We start from the raw sequence: 18,016 nt of genomic DNA on the forward strand, positions 1-18,016 counted from the left end.
TATATTCTCCAAAGATGAGGACACCCAAGCTTGTAAAACAAACACTACCATAGCTAAAATCACATACTGACCTTTGTAAACTGATTGTGGGAGGCTTCATTATCCAACTCTTACCAGTGGACAGATCATCCAAACAAAAACTACACAGAGAAATACTCAAACTAATAGATAGTATAAACCGAATGGAACTAACAGATATTTACTGAACATTTCAGACAAACAATAAAGAATATTACTTTTACTATGTACTTCATGAATGTTCTCCAAAATTGTCCACATACTGGCACACAAAAAAGTCTCAAAAGGAAAAGAAAATTGAACTTAAACCCAACATCTTTTCATACCATCATGGATTAAAGCTAGATATCAACAAAAGAAACCACAAAAAGCTTACAAACTCATGGAAAATGAACAACTCTACTGAATGAAAATTGGCTTCAGAAAGCAAGAGAAGAGGGATTCTATGAGCAAGGGGTATCAAGATCATGTTGGGGAAACATACAGAGACAATCAAACCAAACTAGTGGGAACTCATGAACTTTAGCGTAGTGGTATTTGTTCTGCCCATGACCTTGGGCTATATGGCCCATCTGACTGGAAGCTAATCCACCTTGAAGGCAGGAGCAGGGAGCAGGCATATGACCCTTCTCCATCTCCTTATAAGGCATCACATACAATGGCAGGAAGTACTACTTCCTTTGGGCCATATAGCCCAAGGTCATGGGCAGAGCAAATACCATTATACTTTAGACCAATAGTTGTGGCACCTCCATGGGAATGCATAAGGTCCTCTGCATAAGCAAGAAAGTTTTATAGCTTGATCTGCTTATGGGGTCCCCTGACAATAGGATCAGTATCCATCTCTGGTGCATGAGCTGGCTTTTTGGAGTTCACTACCTATGGTGGGACACCTTGCACAGCATTGATGCAGGGAGAGGGGTTTGGAGCTGCCTCTACTGAATTTACCAGGCTGTGCTTTCTCACTATGGGAGGAAGAAGGAATGGGGGTGTAGGTTGCGGGGGCGGTTGGAGGGGCAGGAGGAGGGAAGAGAGGAAGAGCTGTGGTTGGTATGTAAAAATGAATAAAAAATTCCTTAATAAAAAAAGAAAGAGGAATAAAGAGAAGAAAGAAAAAGAGGGGGGAGGGAGAGAGGGGAAGGTAGAGAGGAAGGCAGGAAGGAAAGGAGATATGAAAGACTTTCTACAATTCAATGAAAAGGAATAGACAGCATACTTAAACTTTGGGGCCACAATGAAAGCAGTGCTAAGAGGAAAGTTCATACCACAAAGTGCTTAGATTAAAAATAAAATGGAGAGATCTCATACTAGCAATTTAATAGCATATCTGAAATTTCTAGAACAAAAAGAAGTAGGCACACACAAGAGGAGTATAAGGCAAGAAATAATCAAAGTGATGGCTGAAATCAATAAAGTAGAAACAAAGAGAACAATACAAAGATTCAATAAAAGAAAGAGTCGGTTCTTTGAGAAAATCAACAAGAAAGACAAGCACTTATCTAAACTAACTAAAAGGCAAATAAAGAAAATCTGAATTAACAAGATCAAAAACAGAAAGGGGGTATAACAACAGACACTGAGCAAATCCCAAAAATCATAAGCACCTATTTAAAAGCCTGTGTGTACTCCACCAACTTGTAAAATATAAATAAATTGATAATTTTCTTGATTGGTATCACTTACCAAAGTTAAATCAAGGTTAGATAAACAATTTAAATAGACTTATAACCAATAGTGAAATAGAAGCAGTCATTAATAGTCTCCCAACCAAGCAAAAAAGCCCAGTGCAAGATAGACTTCTACTAGATATTAAAAGGAAAGTTAACAACAACAATCATTAAATTACTCCACAAAAGAGAAACAGAAGGAACATTGCCCAATTCACTTTATGGACAGTTACTCTGATATACAAACCACATAAAGACTCAACAAATAAAGAGAATTAGGGCCAGGCAGTGGTGGCACATGCCTTTAATCCCAGCACTCGGGAGGCAGCGGCATGTGGATCTCTGTGAGTTCGAGGCCAGCCTGGTCTACAAAGTGAGTTCCAGGAAAGGCGCAAAGCTACACAGAGAAACCCTGTCTCAAAAAACCAAAAAAAATAAAAAATAAAAAAATAAAGAGAATTAGGGACAATTCCTCTTATATAAATGCAAAAATATTTAGTAAAATAGTTGCAAACTGAATATAAGAACTCATCAAAAAGATCATCATGATTAAGTATGCTTCAACCCAGTGATGCAGGGATGGTTAAATATACAAAAACTAGCAAATGTAATCCAAAATATAAACAAACTGAAAGAAACAAAACAAATACATGATCATCTCATTAGATTCAGAAAAAGTCTTTGACAAAATACATGACCATATCATGATAAAAATCCTAGAGACATTAGGCCTACAAGTAACATATCTAAACATAATAAAGGGTAGTTACAATAACCTTGTAGCCAACATCAGATTAAATGAAGGAAAACTCAAAGCAATTCCACTAAAATCTGTGGAAAATGACAAGTCTGTCTATTCTCTCCATATCTATTCAATATAGTACTTGAAGTTTCAGCTAGAACAATAAGACAACTAAAGGAAATCAAGGGTATACAAACTGGAAAGGAAGAAGTCAAACTCTTGCTATTTGTGGATGATATGATACTATACATAAGTGACACTAAAAATTCCACCAAAGAACTACAGCTGATACACACATTCTGAAAAGTCGCTGGATAAAAAAGAAATTTAAAAAAAATTGGTAGACCTTCTATATACAAATGGACTGAGCAAGAAATCAAAGAAACAACACCTTCACAATAAAACACCTTGGGCTAACTTTAACCAAGCAAGTGACAGACTTTGACTTGTATAATAAAAATCTTCAAATCTTTGAAGAAACAAATTAATTAATTCAATCATACACCTGTCAGAATGGCTAAGATCAACAATACAAGTGACAGTTCATGTGGGCCAAGATGTGGAAAAAGAATGCTCCTCCATTGCTGGTGGGAGTGCAAACTTCTATAGCCACTAAGGAAATCAATATGGCAGTTCCTCAGAAGTTAAGAATTAATCTACTTCAAGGCCCAGCTTCAGCACTCTTGGGCATATACCCAAAGGATGCTCCATCTTACTATAAGAACACTTGCTCAAACATGCTCATTGTGGCTTCAATCATAATAGACAGAAACTGAAAATAACCTAGATGTCCCTCAACAGAAGACTGAATAAAGAAAATGTGGCATGTTTATACATGGAGTATTACACAGCCATTAAAAACATGACAACATAAAATTTGCAGACACAGAGATGGAACTAGAAAAAAAATCACCTTGAATGAGATAACCCAGAAAGATAACTATGCTATGAATTTGTTTATTAGAGCATTTTAGCCATTAAATGAATGATAACCAAGCTACAATCCCTATACCATAAAGAGGTTAGATAAAAAGGAGTTTTGCAGGAATGTAGGGCTCTCTCTGGGAGGGAGAAATAATAAAGATTTTATGGGCCTACTGGAGCAGGTAAGGAAAAGAGCATCAGAGGAAGAGACTCATGTGGGGGGATGGGGTTGAGGTAAAGAATACAGGGGAGACAGTTGCAAGAGGGGTGGTGTCATTAAAGAAGCCCAAAGAGCACACTGACCCCAGGGATTAATTGGAAGAGAGAACTTACGTCTTGACTTGGAATCTTCACCTCAGAGTAGAGTGAAAATTACTAAAGCCCAAGTGGCTGTTCTCTGCTTTTCTTTAACAGTTCCTTAGGCTTGGGGAGAGGAGGAAATGGCTATTTTAAAATTTGGGGAAAAGCTGGGTCAGGGTGGTATGTTCAAATTGGAATCGTTTGTTTAACAACTGGGTCACGCACATCTGGCGTAGAAACTTACATCGATCAGAAGTGACATCCACAAATGGTTCTTATAAAACAAAATAAAGAATAAATAAATTAGAATTGTGTTGCTGGCTCTGCAGGTCGGATCGGATCCCGCTGTCGCTGATCCTGGGGGCAGGAGATGGGCAGATGTAAAACCAACGACACAGGCATGCAATCTCGTTTATTAAACAAGGGCCTGAGGTATTTATTTATATGTGTACTTTTTGGCAGGCTCTGTTTCCAGCTGCTGTGGCATTTCTTGGATTGGCCCTGGGTCTTATATCAGCAGTTGTCATCTTGGGGGTCTGGTTTCAGGCTCTTCTGGGTCAGGATGCTACTGCTTATGCCACAGCTCTTTGTTTGCTTAAGGCGTGGCCCAGTGCTTTTGGCCTTACCTGCCTTAGAATTGCACCACTTAGTACTCTCCCTTTTCTCCTCTAACCCCTTCCAGGTCTCCCTTCAAGCCCTTTTGGGTCTCCTCACTCTCAAAGTAAATTTCATATATATACATGTGCATATATTTATACATATCTATGAATATTTGAATATATGTACAAATATAGAAATGAAGCCTGCTAAGTCCTTTTTTGCTGCCTACATTTATAAGTGTTCATGACTGAACCCTTTGTACTGGATAACAAATTAGGGAGCTCACTCTGTGAAAGGCTTATTCTCCTTCTCTTAACAGTTTTAAGCTACTGGTAGTTCTTTGTTTAGGTATAGAACCCAATAAGATTTCTTCCTGTGTTAGCATGTGTGATGGTTTGAAAGAAAATGACCTCTAAAGGGAGTGGCATTAGTGGGAGGTGGGGCCTTGTTGGTGTAGGTGTGGTCTTGTTGGATGTAGTATGTCACTGTGGAGGCAGGAATTGAGGTTTCTTATATGCTCAAACCATGCCCAGTGAGACAGACCACTTCTTTCTGACTGCAAGATATGGGACTCAGCTACTTCTCCAGCACCATGTCTGCCTGGACACCACCATGTCCCATCATTATGATATTGGACTGAACCTCTGAATTTTAAGCCACACAATTAAATGTTTTGCTTTAGAATAGTTGCCAGAATCATGATGTCTCTTCATAATAATAGAAACCCTAACTAAGATAGAGGTTAGTTTCAGGGACTGGTGTATTGCTGGGAAAGACTTGGTCATGCTTTTGGGAGTTTGGGTTAGGAATGCAGTGGAAATCTTTAAGCACTGCTAAATGGGCCATACCAGTAGGAGCATGGAAGACAGTGGTGCTGATAGTGATTTGAACTGTTGGGGGCTACTTCAAGAGGTTCCAGAGGAGAATTTTATGTTGCCTAGAAATTATTCTTGTAATATTTTGGTCAAGAACACAGTTACTTTTTACCCTTGTCCAAAGAGTCTGCATGAAACTAAAGTGAAGAATTATGGATTAATTCTGCTGGCAGAGGAAATCTCAAAACAGCTTAGTATATAGTCTGTTGTGTGGTTATTACTGGTCCCTCTTATACAGATTCATAATGACAAGAGGCAAGAAAACATAAAATTTGAGGAAAAAGCACCAGGAAGTACAATAGCGCTAAGTCATGTGTTCAAGGAGATAAATAGATTAAGAAATGAAATAAAGAGAATGGTGACCTTAGGGCAAGATCCCATCCAGATAAGTTTCCAACTTGTGAAAAGTAATAAAGAAAAGCTTAGAGCCAAGTGTGATTGATGGTGCATTCCTTTAATTCTATCACTTGGAAGGCAGAGGCTGGTCAGTCTCTGAGTTTGAGACTAACCAGGTGTACAGAGCAAGTTCCAGAACAGTCAAACTTAGACAGTGAAGGAAACTATGGAAAATTAAAGCTGGTGAAGATATAATTGAAAGAGGGGGATATGTTCTAGCCAAAGCAGCAGCAGAATGTGCCAGCTTTAGCCAAGTGGTTCTGGCTTTAGAGTTAAGGATTAAGAAAAGATATTATGGAATCTGCCTCCACATCTAAGGAAAGCTGCTGAGGCCAGGCGTGAGTCAGGGGTGTCTGATAGGAAATGCCATTGCATGAAGCTGTGAAGTTGAAGCCTGGATTGTTTGGGTACTTCAAGATGTTGGAGATGCCAGAGTCATGGGATACATGCTTTGGAAAGCTGCTAACAGGGAGAAAAACAGCCTAAGAAAAAGAAGTGTGCTGTAATCAACAAAGCAGAAAGGACTTGGAGATCTGAAGAGTGTTTTGACATCTAGCATAGGGATGCAGAGTTTGGAGTTTGCCCAGGTGGTTTTCAGTCTGGCTTTGGTCCAGTATTTCCTCATTATGCTTCTTTCCCTAGGTTTTTGATTGGTAATGTATGTCCTGTGCCAGTATGCGTTGGAAGTATGTGATCTGCTCTTTGATTTAAATTGTACAGGAAATTACAGTAAAAAAAATGCATGAATCAAGTAAAAGACTTTGAACTGTAAACTTTTAAGTAAGTTTGAGACTGCTACAAACTATGGGGACTTTTGAATTTGTACTGAATGCATTTTTGCATTAGGATATGGCTTAGTGCCTTTGGGGCACAGGGAGTGTCATGTGGCTTCAAAGGAATTAGACCCTTAAAAGAGTGTTGTTAATGGAAGGTGTGGCCTTGTTGGTATAGATGTAGTCTTATTGGTGGAAATGTGTCACTGGCAGGATTTGAGGTCTCATGTATGCTCAAGCTATGCCCAGGGAGACAGACCACCTTCTATTCTCTCCAAGATGTAGGATTCTCAGCTACTTCTCTAGCACTATGTCTGCCTGCAAACTGTTATGTCCCATCATGATGATAATAAACTTATTTTCTGAACTATAAAAGAGCCACCCCAATTAAATGTTTTCTATTATAACAATTGCCATGGTCTTGGTGTTTCTTCACAGCAATAGAAACCCTAAGACAGAATGTTTAGGATATGCTCACTTTCCAGGTCTTGTTTAGGTAGTTATATTGTTGAGGTAACATTGGTATAGCTTCCCTATCACTTCTAGAACACCCAGTCTCACATTAAACATCCTGGTCGTCTGGCTCTTACAAACTTTAAGGTCTCTTCAAAGATCTTTTCTGACGCTGAGTTGCAGCTTTGTATAGTAGGTATATCAATTAAGGTTATACTTAATCTCTTTAGTAGTTCTCTCTCTCTCTCTCTCTCTCTCTCTCTCTCTCTCTCTCTCTCTCTCTTTCTGTGTGTGTGTGTGTGTGTGTGTGTGTGTGTGTGTGTGTGTGTGTGTGTTGGTCTCCATTTGTTCTAAAGAGAAGCTTCTTTAATGAAGGGTGGTCAGTACAATTATGTAAAAGGATATAATGTACAAGGTATAGATATAAGGATAATGCATAAGGATAAGTTTAGAATATAGTAAGAAATTATGTGCATCTAACAAAGTGGTAGTAGTAGATTCATTTTTTAACTCATAAAATATTTTAAATGAAAAGATTTTTCATATAATATATTCTGATCATTCCCCTTCCCAAACTCCTCTTAAATTCTTACTACCTCCCTAACCATCCAACTCCATGTCCTTTCTTTCTGTTCTTCTTTTAAAAAACAAACAAGAAAAAAAAAAAAGAGACACACTTACAAAAAATGTCCACAAAATCACAGTAACAGAAACCAAGATATGCAAGCAAAAGGACAATAAGACAAAATGGAATACACACACAAGAATAGGGCTTTCAGGTTTCTGATACAGGTCAAAAGCCTGAGTCCTGTATCCTAAGAGTGGTGTCTGCAACCATAGAACTTACCTTTACCCACTGGATGGCAACCTAGGGCAACGACAATAGTCTATAATGCTTTTGGAATCACTTGGATTATCATGACCAACCATCCAAAGGGAGATCTCTCATTCCTGGTACATATATGTTACATATAGGAAATACATTCAAAACACTCACAAGTGTGTGTGTGTGTGTGTGTGTGTGTGTGTGTGTGTGTGTGTGTGTGTTGTGTATAATTTTAGGGAAATATAAAACAATAAGATTATTTAAGGCCTTATCAAACATCCTTGGTATTATTTGTTTCTTGACCTTCATATGAGCAAAAATTTTATTTATACATAATACATTTTATATATACCGAGATGGTTTTATTTGCCAGCTAACTATTTAGGAGTGAAACTTTCACAGGTAAACTTAAAATTTTCATCAAGTACAGGCACTTAATACTTTACTTTAAAATATTAAAATGCTTTTTCCATAAAGAAAAAAAAAGAATGTTTCTGGAAAGTGAAGTCAAATATTTTAAATATAACATGTCTAATTGGTGACAGAAGTGGCATGATGTACAGTGGATATCTGTCATTTAAAAAGTGTCACATGGTCTTCTCCACACTTCTTTTGATCAAAATCCACAGCAAACTGAACAATTTGAGCATCAACAAAAACATTTATTAAAACCTTACACCCATTTTTGGGAGGAGACATGTCAATATGTTCAACTAAGAATCATGTATTAGCCTGATCTAAAGACATTTGCATACAATCTCTCACCAAACATGCGGAGCCTCCTTCTGCTCCACTGAGAACTCAGCAACATCACCCCCTGTTCATGTTAAAGCCAGAGTCTTGTTATTAATTCGCATGCTTCCATAATAAGGTTTGTAATTGTTAGAAATATTCTCCCTCAGGCAGGAATGCATTGTCATTATTCAGAAAAGACAGAGGAGGTAATATGATTTGTGTCTGTACTTTTCAACTGGACATAGACAAGAACATAAAAAAATAACAAAAAGGCTAGCAGGAAGAATATACTCATGGTCCCCCCAAACCTTAAGAACATCTGAAGTCTAAACTGCTGTCATACTATGGTAACAAATGACTCTTTTAAAGATGGCCCTGATTTTCTGCTAACGCCAAGTAGTGGATTGTTTAGAGAACAGTAGTTTATATACACTTTTAGAAAAAGACACCTCTTACCTCACATTATTCTTCATAAATAGTTTTTCCTATTCACTCTTACAAATGTCATTTTGCTATATGTCTGAGTCTGGTCATTAGACTACATGAAGAAGGGATTGAGTATGCCTAGCTCAAGTCTCGGGCATGAAGAACTGTATGTTTGACTTAAGTTATTTTTCCCCCCAAGCACACACACAACTTGAGCCATAACCTCAAGTGGCTATGCTTCAGACAGCCTGTCTTAAAATTTGTAGAGCTGTGATTTCATAGGCTTTGTGGTGGTGTGAAGAATAAAACCATACACTTCAATACATTAATCTTGTTCAATTTTCTCATCATAGACTATAAAGTAGATGTAAGCCCAATGTACACCATTGAAATCCATCACATCTTCTGCCCTATACTGCCGATAATTTCCAGAGCTAACTTAGAACTTCTCACTTGCTGCTGTGAATCAGCCACTCACAACTCTTTTTTATATTCCTGATAGTTTAATGAGTTCCACTAGTACACTTTCAGCCCAGCATCTAAATTAAGGAAGTTGTCCTTGGTTTTTGAAAATCATACTTAAAGAAAAGATTACAGAAATCTGATCACTATTGTTTCTGAACACAAGTGGAATTAGTTTAACAGAAAAGACTTTAAAGGGGTGGAGTTATATTTCTGCCAAATCAAAAGAGGAACTATTAATATTTGTTAATAACACAAGATGTAGTATTGACTTATAGGTACTGACACACCTAAGAAGAACAAATGTACAACTAAAGTACTATCTTAAGATACATTCTCACCTAAGTATATGGATTTAAAGTGAAACATTGTACATTCACTATGAAAATAACTTAATGGTTTTTAGTTGAGTTAAATAACAATACAAAAGCATATTTGCTTTGTTAATAAATATCTATAATGGCTCCTACAAGCAATTCCTACTATCTGAATCAGTTTTCTGATACTAAAACAAAATAGTTGAACTAGATGCTTTATATTTTTAAAAAGTAGTTGATTTAGTTCCCAGTGCTAGAAGTATGACAACATAAACCAGGCATCTGCTAGATTTCAGTGAGAGGGTCAAAAGAGATGACATCACTACAGAATGCAAAACAGATGCACAGATGATGAATGCAGAAGAAGAATTAAAGGAAGTATAAAGCTTCTAATCTCATATCCTTCCAATGGAAACTAGCCTGGAAACACAAGAACTACGTTTGTCTTTCAAGAGTCAAACTCACAATGGCCTTATTGTCTCATACTATGTTCTTCTCTTTAAAACTTTCACAATCCCTATGTAGACACGTAAAGGTGAAATTAAATCACTAACCTAAGAGGGACCATTTAAGAATCTTTGGAAATTTTACAAGTATATCCAAACTCTAGTATTTACTTTGTCAACATTTGTTTAATCTCTCATTTGATTTAATCTACTGGACTTGTTTTATATTCCTTAAATATCATCAGGCCTTTTCTTACCTTCTGTCTTTGTTGATGCATTTAACATAGTTGATATTTCTCTTGCTATTGATGAGACCCCTTTCATCTTACTCAAATTCAGTTCAAATATCATCTGCTAGGATGTGTTTTTGTTTTGAATGCCACCTAGTGGAAACTTCTTTGTCTCTTCTATATATTCCATTGCTTATTCCTTCCAGATGTGTGAGTCCAAAATTATTTTGGTTACTTTCTATTATTTTTCATCTGATTTCTATATTACAACATAATCTCTGAATTCATAGATCAGCGAGCAACAACTTGTCAAAATTTACTAGTTTATTGTCAAAATTATAAAATTATAAGTGATAAAGTATTATGTGTCAAGCTAAGGGTGAAAAACATTGAATGAAACCTTTTCCTTCAGTGATGATCTTCTATTAACAGAGGTTCATTATGGATAGGCATGTTAAATTAAAAATTGTGATTTATACATACAATGAGACTTAGAATCATGTACTTTAAGAATATTAATACTTTGTGATCCAAATCATTCTAAAATCTAGTTATTGACAAGAAATATTCTTATATGCAAATTCCAGTGGTTTAGAAATGTTGGAGCACCATGAATGATTATGACTCTAGGTCCTTTGTCTATAAGCAAGATTCTAGCCTAGGAATTATTCATGCCAAGACTAGACTAAGGCTCAATGATCATTTCTCATGCTCCCACACATGGTTATTGTCAGGATTTAGATCCTCAAAAAGGGATAGACCATTCCACCTGAACCCATTCATGAGCCCTTCACAAGCAGAAAAGTTTGTTTCTCCCACTCTGAGAAATAAAACAGAAATAGTGTCCTTGCCACTTTATTGGTCCACAGTCTCATATATACTATAGGATGCTCTGTTTCCAAGATGCATTAAAATATTAGTAGTGCAGACTGAGCAAGAACAGGGGAAAGATTTACTGAAGAAAGAGAGAGGGAGGGAAAGAAGGAAGGGAGGAAGGGAGGGAGGGAAGAAGGAAGGAAGGAAGGAAGGAAGGAAGGAAGGAAGGAAGGAAGGAAGGAAGGAAGGAAGGAAGGAAGGAAGGAAGGAAGGAAGGAGAAGCAAAGAAAAGACCTATTTTGGGATGGAGAAAGAAGGAGAAGGCAAGCTAGAATATTTGGGCAGTAGTTGCATAAATCACATTTCATTATTTTTAACCAACGTTCAGGGTAGTTCTAGAAGAAATATACATTCAAAGGCTGCATATGACATAAGGAAGAATACCAAGGGGACTGACTAATCCATATTTAACACTGTAAGGTGTTGACCACAATCAAAGACGTAGCCAGAGAATCCTAAAATTTCCCAGCAGCCTGAACTGTTGAGGCTTCAATTCTTCCTGTTCTAGTATATTTCTGTTAAATGTGTTATCACAATACTTAGAATACTAAAGAGATATGTGGGTCATTTATGAGGTATATCCTTCAAAGTAATAACCTCTGTTGGATCAGAATTCTGAATGCAGAAAGACAAGTCCAAGAATACCAGTTTCTTTCATTAATTTATTCATTTATTTAATAAATGATGGCAAAGAATCAACTAGGTAAGAGACATGCTAAATAATGCATGTGTCTGAACGAAAATAGGGGATCGCCACATTCATAAGAAATTTAGATTCATTTAGGTTTTCAGAAAAAATGTCAAGGTAATTCTTTTCTTGGTGTTGAAATTGCACAATTCATCAATGAAATGGTGTCAAGAATGTTGGAAGTTGCTGTGGGAGTACATTACTATTCCAGATTAGCTGACAAAAGAGCATTTACACTTTTTTTAACCTTAAGCTCACATTATAGAGATGTTACACTATACCGTTTAATCTATTTATTGCATTAGTAAACCCACAGAAACAAGCTGAAGCAGATATTTACTATGTGTTGGTTTGTGACAGAATACTTTAGATAAACTGGCAATCAGTCCATGGATTAAAAGCATGACAATAACAAATAATGTTCAGTCTCATATAAAGCATGATCAAAATTAATAAGAAACACAACAGGAGGGAATGCAGAGGGATTTAAACTCATTGTTAAAAAAAAAGCATTGGTAACTTCCTTGAAATTGAGAAGGCTGATGTAACCAGATCAAGGGAAAACTCTCCATCATACATATTCATTCATATGTATATTTTAAACTCTGAATGCGAGTTTAAAATCTACAGACAACTAGAATTGTGAATGATGAGTAGACATTCAGCAGCCTACATAGTTTGTTGACTTACAGCACAGAACTTTGTAAATCCCAGAGGTTATTTCTTATCATCATTGCAACGCTGTCTTGTCTCCTGGCCAATTTCCTAGGAGTTTTCCCAGAGGAATAGTTGAAACTAGCCTGCTTGAACTTTTTCTGTGATGTGTTTGACAGAAAACAACTTTTGTCTTTCAAAGGAAGGTAAACAATAGCTGAGGGATTGAACCTATTTCCAGTCTCATTACTATGCATACAATGGATTGAAAGAATGACCTAGGAGGTCTTTCAATTGCTCATATTTTTAATGCAAGATGCCTTCATTTTATTTTTAAAAAAGTTTAATGACTTGGGATTTCATTTACACCAAATAATGAGAGCCTGCTCGAGACTGTAAATTGCATCTTGGGTGTTGCCATGCACCGCTGCACTTGATAGATAATTTATTCAGGGTCCTGGAAGAGAGCTTTTTAAAAATAACTGACATTGAGGGTGCCAAGAAGCACTGATGCCATGTGTATGCCAGCTGCGAAATCATTAGTAGGTTGAAACACCCTACAGTGCAACAGCTTCAAACTGATTTGAGATGGGATATATTATAGCCAAAACATAAATTAATTCACGAATCTGCCCTACTTACAGTTCTCTCTTCTCTCTCTCTCTCCTCTCCTCTTCTCTTCTCTTCTCTTCTCTTCTCTTCTCTTCTCTTCTCTTCTCTTCTCTTCTCTCTCTCTCTCTCTCTCTCTCTCTCTCTCTCTCTCTCTCTCTCTCTCTCTCTCTCAGTTATGACTTTAAAATTCTTGAAGGAATTTAGGCTGCAGCATACAGTAATTGGAAAAGCAGAGTCCTCTATTCACTTATATCTCTTAAACGATAATCACTAATACTTTTGTTAGTGAAAGGTTAACATCACAAACACAGTCTTCTGGTTCACTGGTAAGTATAAAAAGTCTTTTCAAAATTTGCTGTTCCATCTCAATCAGACTGTGTGATTCAGGATGCCAAGCTGATATGTCACTACAGTACTGATTTATGCTGTTGGGACATGAAAACACATGCTATTTCATTTTTATTTCATGTAACTATGAGAAATTCTTAACTCACTTTATATGGCTATAAGACATATAAGAACTAGCAGTGAAGGACACTATTCCAAAGATATAGCTGGCCAAAGAGGGAAAGTTTGTTTTGATAGGTTTTTTTGGATATGATACTCTGTGCTAGTATATAAGATGTAGGCTTGAAAATGATGGGGGAATGTCTTTCTGTATGCTGTAAAAATGTGTTGCTCTATTTGGTTCATAAATAAAGCCATTCAGCCTATGGCAGGGTAGCTTAGAAGCAGGTAGAAAATCCAAACAGATAGAGAGGAAGGAGAAAGAGCAGAGGAGACGCTGCCAACCACCACCATGAGAAGCAAGACTTAAAAGTACCGTTAAGCCACAAGCCACGTGGCAAAGTATAGATTTATAGAAATGGGTTAATTTAAGATATAGGAACTAGCTAGCAAGAAGCCTGCCATGGCCATAGTTTAAAAACAGCATAAGCCTGTGTGTGTTTATTTGGGACCAAGCAGCTGCAGGACACGGGTGGGAGATTTTCTGCAGGACTGGAGAAAACTTCTGGCTACATGGATATGATACGCTGTGTTAGCAGATAAAATGTAGGCTTGAAAATATCAAGGTTATTCTCCCAAATGATTTTAAAGATAGTTTTCTATACTTTGGTTTCTTTTTTTTTCTTTTCTTTTTTGTTTCCCATAGAAAATTCTGTCCATAGTTCTATATTATGAAGAACTGAAATGAACAGTGAGGCAGAGAGAAGAGTAAAATAGAATCTCTCATACTGTGCTTGGGAATCCTTTTGTTTCTTTATATCCTGTAACAAAATCTCCCAGGAGAAAATGTACCTGAAAAGCAACAGCTATGGCTTGGAGGGTTATGCATTTTTTTTTTTTTTTGCAATTATGGTCAGTATCCCTCCTCTCCTTTTGCATAACCTTTCAAAATATCCAAGTAAGCAAATAATAATTTCAAGACTTCTATTAATAGAACCAAAATATTATTGACTAAGTGTAACCAGTTTCACAATTAATAGTGCAACAATTAGCATTTCATTATATTAAATGCCTTCTTAAAATATTCCTTAATAGCATAAGTCCTTAAATTTCTCTGATTGCACTCCTAAATTGTAGCATAAAAATTGCTGTTTCTTAAAGCAGTTTTGAATTATAAATATGGGTGTTTCATGTATTTTAGTTTGTGATACCAACAATAACAGGGCTAAAGCAATTGAATAGAAAATAAGTCTTCTTTTATAAAGACTAAGAATGCTTTCCTTCCTTCCTTCCTTCCTTCCTTCCTTCCTTCCTTCCTTCCTTCCTTCCTTCCTTCCTTTCTTGCTTACTTTTTAACACAAGACCCTAAGAGCCACTACAGCCATGGAAATGATATGGTGCAGACAGCAGTCACCTTAGATACTACACTTGATCTTAGCCAAAAGGCCAAGAAGCGATGCAGCACTCACCTTAGATTAGCACATGCTCTTTCTACCCAAATATTTTACCTGGTGCTGGTGTCAGTGACTCAATATAATTGCTTATGAAGCCATGAAATACCGAGGAACACTTGGCCCTTCACTCAGCTATGTGCACTCACAAAATATAAGCACTGAGAAGTGCATGGTATTCTATACAGAAATAAGATGGTAGAATAAATTTTAAATTCTTGTAATTGAATATTGTACTTATGATGAAGCCTGTTTTAAAATATCTTCCACTATTAACATACCTTTTAGTTCAATGAAAAAAATAACTCCTCATTTTTCTTTATTTTTTATTTATTTGAAAATGAAATTGCGAAACAAATGTAGACAGTCTTACCAGATTCAGTGTTTGCTATAAATATGGTTATTTTAATTATTAAAACATAATACATGTTAAAATACAAAAATATCATTTTTGTATAATGATTTTTGTATGAAATAAATTTGAAGATTGAAACTTTCTCCTCAACACATGCTGTATGGGATTAGAATGTACAAGATAACTTGCGAAATTTAAAAGAAAATTATAGGAGGAACTGTATAAAACCAATGGTACATATGAAACAATTACTTTAACATTCAGAATCTGAACAACTACCTAATTCTGAAATCACAATGTGATCACAGTTTTCTAGGTCATTTGGTACTTAGATATATTTGTTATCAACAATAATAAATATTTTCATTAAGGTCATGATTTGAGAAGAATTTAGAGTTAGTTCATGCCTCAGGGAAACAAAAGCAGTGCTGACACTGCTTCTATATTAATAATGCAGGAAATATTGTTTTAGCTTTCATTGATTCTTTGTGGATAGTACATCATACATTTATCTCTGCTTCTTGTCCCTTACCCAAATCAAAACTATGTTTAAAAGAAAAATCAAAACCCAAACCAAGCAAAGAAACAAAACAAAAACAAAAATTAAAATAAGGAAGTATCTTGTCATGGAAGGTGTAGAGTTGACCATTGAGACACACAGTTTACCCTTTAGCCTGTTCATCTTTCCTTGCCAGTGTTCTGGGCTGGAGAGATAGCTCAGAGGTTAAGAGCACTGGCAGAAAATATATTTATATCTTATTTTGTCAAGAATAAGTAGGTTTTCAGTAAACAATGGTCTTTCAGTTAAAAGATGTGACTATGTTATCCCATTTTGAGCTTAGAGATGTGCCTTAAACATTAGTAGTTAATCTTCCGAGAAAGTACAAGAAATACTACATATTCAAGTATAACAGAAAACTAAACATTCCTTTGTCTCAAATATTTGTGAAATTTAAATTGCTTCAGGTATTATGGATGACCCTGAGTACTCAACCCTACACAAAGAACTACAGCGAACTGAGGACAGCTCATAACAGGATAAATAGTCTTCCTCAGGGAATAGCACAATAATTAATTGTCCAGAACCAAGTGATCAGTATTGGTGAAATTATTTTGGCCACTCCACGTAGTTAAAAGGATATTTATTTAATGGTGTAACTCACAAATTAAGTAATGGGTAGGTCGCCGGGTCTGGGGAAGGTGTATTGCAATCCAGCGGTGTTCTCCGGAGCTATGCACAATCCACCTTTCACCGTTTCGCGTCCCGGCACCGAGAGAGCACACAGAGTGAGCACTGGCCCATCTAGCTCTCAGGTCCCCAGACGCCTCCCCTCGCCCCGCCTCATAGGCGTGACAGTTGCCAGAGTCTCAATGGGGGTTGGAACTTCCAGATCCAAGCTGGAATGGCTACCCACTACAGATCAGCTCTGAAGACATATACAAGTAACATGACACAGATTTAGTGAGCTACATTTAGGAGTATATCTTTGTATATGTACATCTATTTGCATGCAACAAGGATTAATGGCAAATGAAACCATGAATTTGAAAGACAACAAGGAGAGTGGAAAGGGAAGGGAGAAATGTTGTAGTTATATTATAAAATAAAAAAAATTAAGTAAAAAGTAAGCTTGGAAAAAAACAGTCAAATATAAATATACATTAGCAAGAAGAAAAGAATATTCATTAAATTATGGTATTATATAAAAAACATATTTTTTTCCAATTTTCTTGAAAGAAATTCCACACCATCAGATACATGTTTGTTTATTAAGTGGCTCTTTGAATTGTAAAGAATCTTGCATCTATTCTCCATCTAGATCAATTTTGAAATTCTGAACTTTTATATGAAAAGTATTTGACTGTTCGTATGATTGAATTTGCTCATGCAGTAACATTGCTAATACTTTTTCGAGTAAGTCAACTTGGTTATACATGAGAATGCATTTCCAAGGCTCCTTTCTCTTACAGTGCTCAGATTTAGGCTTGATCATAATCGGCACTCCTTTGAGATATCCACGTGGGAGTTGAAGTAGAGGCTGTTTTTCTTTCAGATGCCAAGATATTCCTAACAAGATCCCGTCCTGGGCATCCAACACAGACTTGTTGCCCTGCACTGTGTGAGAAGGAGTTTTCCTGCTACCATCCTAACTTGCTCACAACAGTTTGGGATCCCTTCCTAGATATTTATTGTGGATCCACTGAAGCAAAAGTACTCCCACCTCACCAATACACAGCAGCTTTCTATTGCACTCTTTTCAAGGTCTAATTTCCTGTCCCATTTCACCTAAGGGACAAAATTGGTCCTCAGGTTCATGGGAAGGTGATTCCTTGAGGGGCTGCCAATTTCCTGGTTTGGCTCTTTACTCAATATTACACACAGACTTAGAATATCCATGGAATAAATTAGATATCACTCCTATTGATTTCAGTATGTCCATCAAGTCTGCAGTGTTTCTGTACTCACTAAGGGATATTGGATAATCTTTAATATTTATCCCCCCTTTTTTTTCAATAAATTCACTGTTACAGAAGAGAACATATTCCCTTCAAATTACATCTTCCTCTTTCAAGGACAAGCAACATCCAGAAAAATCAGTATAGGTCCTGAACTCATAGTTCATACAGATGAATCAAACCAGTGCATGGGATAGACCAATAAATGCCCCCTACACATGTGCATATTTCAATTCCTAGAATTATATTTTGTATAGCAAAATAAATTTCAGATTTGCTAAAAATG

At 36.5% G+C, this 18,016-nt stretch overlaps 1 pseudogene; it reads right to left on the reverse strand.

The window, feature by feature from the left end:
* Positions 1–14,859: 14,859 nt before the first annotated feature.
* On the reverse strand, positions 14,860–14,925 carry LOC121821839 (U2 spliceosomal RNA; annotated as a pseudogene).
* Positions 14,926–18,016: the final 3,091 nt, after the last annotated feature.

The sequence above is a fragment of the Peromyscus maniculatus genome, chromosome 12, assembly GCF_049852395.1.
Source record: "Peromyscus maniculatus bairdii isolate BWxNUB_F1_BW_parent chromosome 12, HU_Pman_BW_mat_3.1, whole genome shotgun sequence".
Lineage (NCBI taxonomy): Eukaryota > Metazoa > Chordata > Mammalia > Rodentia > Cricetidae > Peromyscus > Peromyscus maniculatus.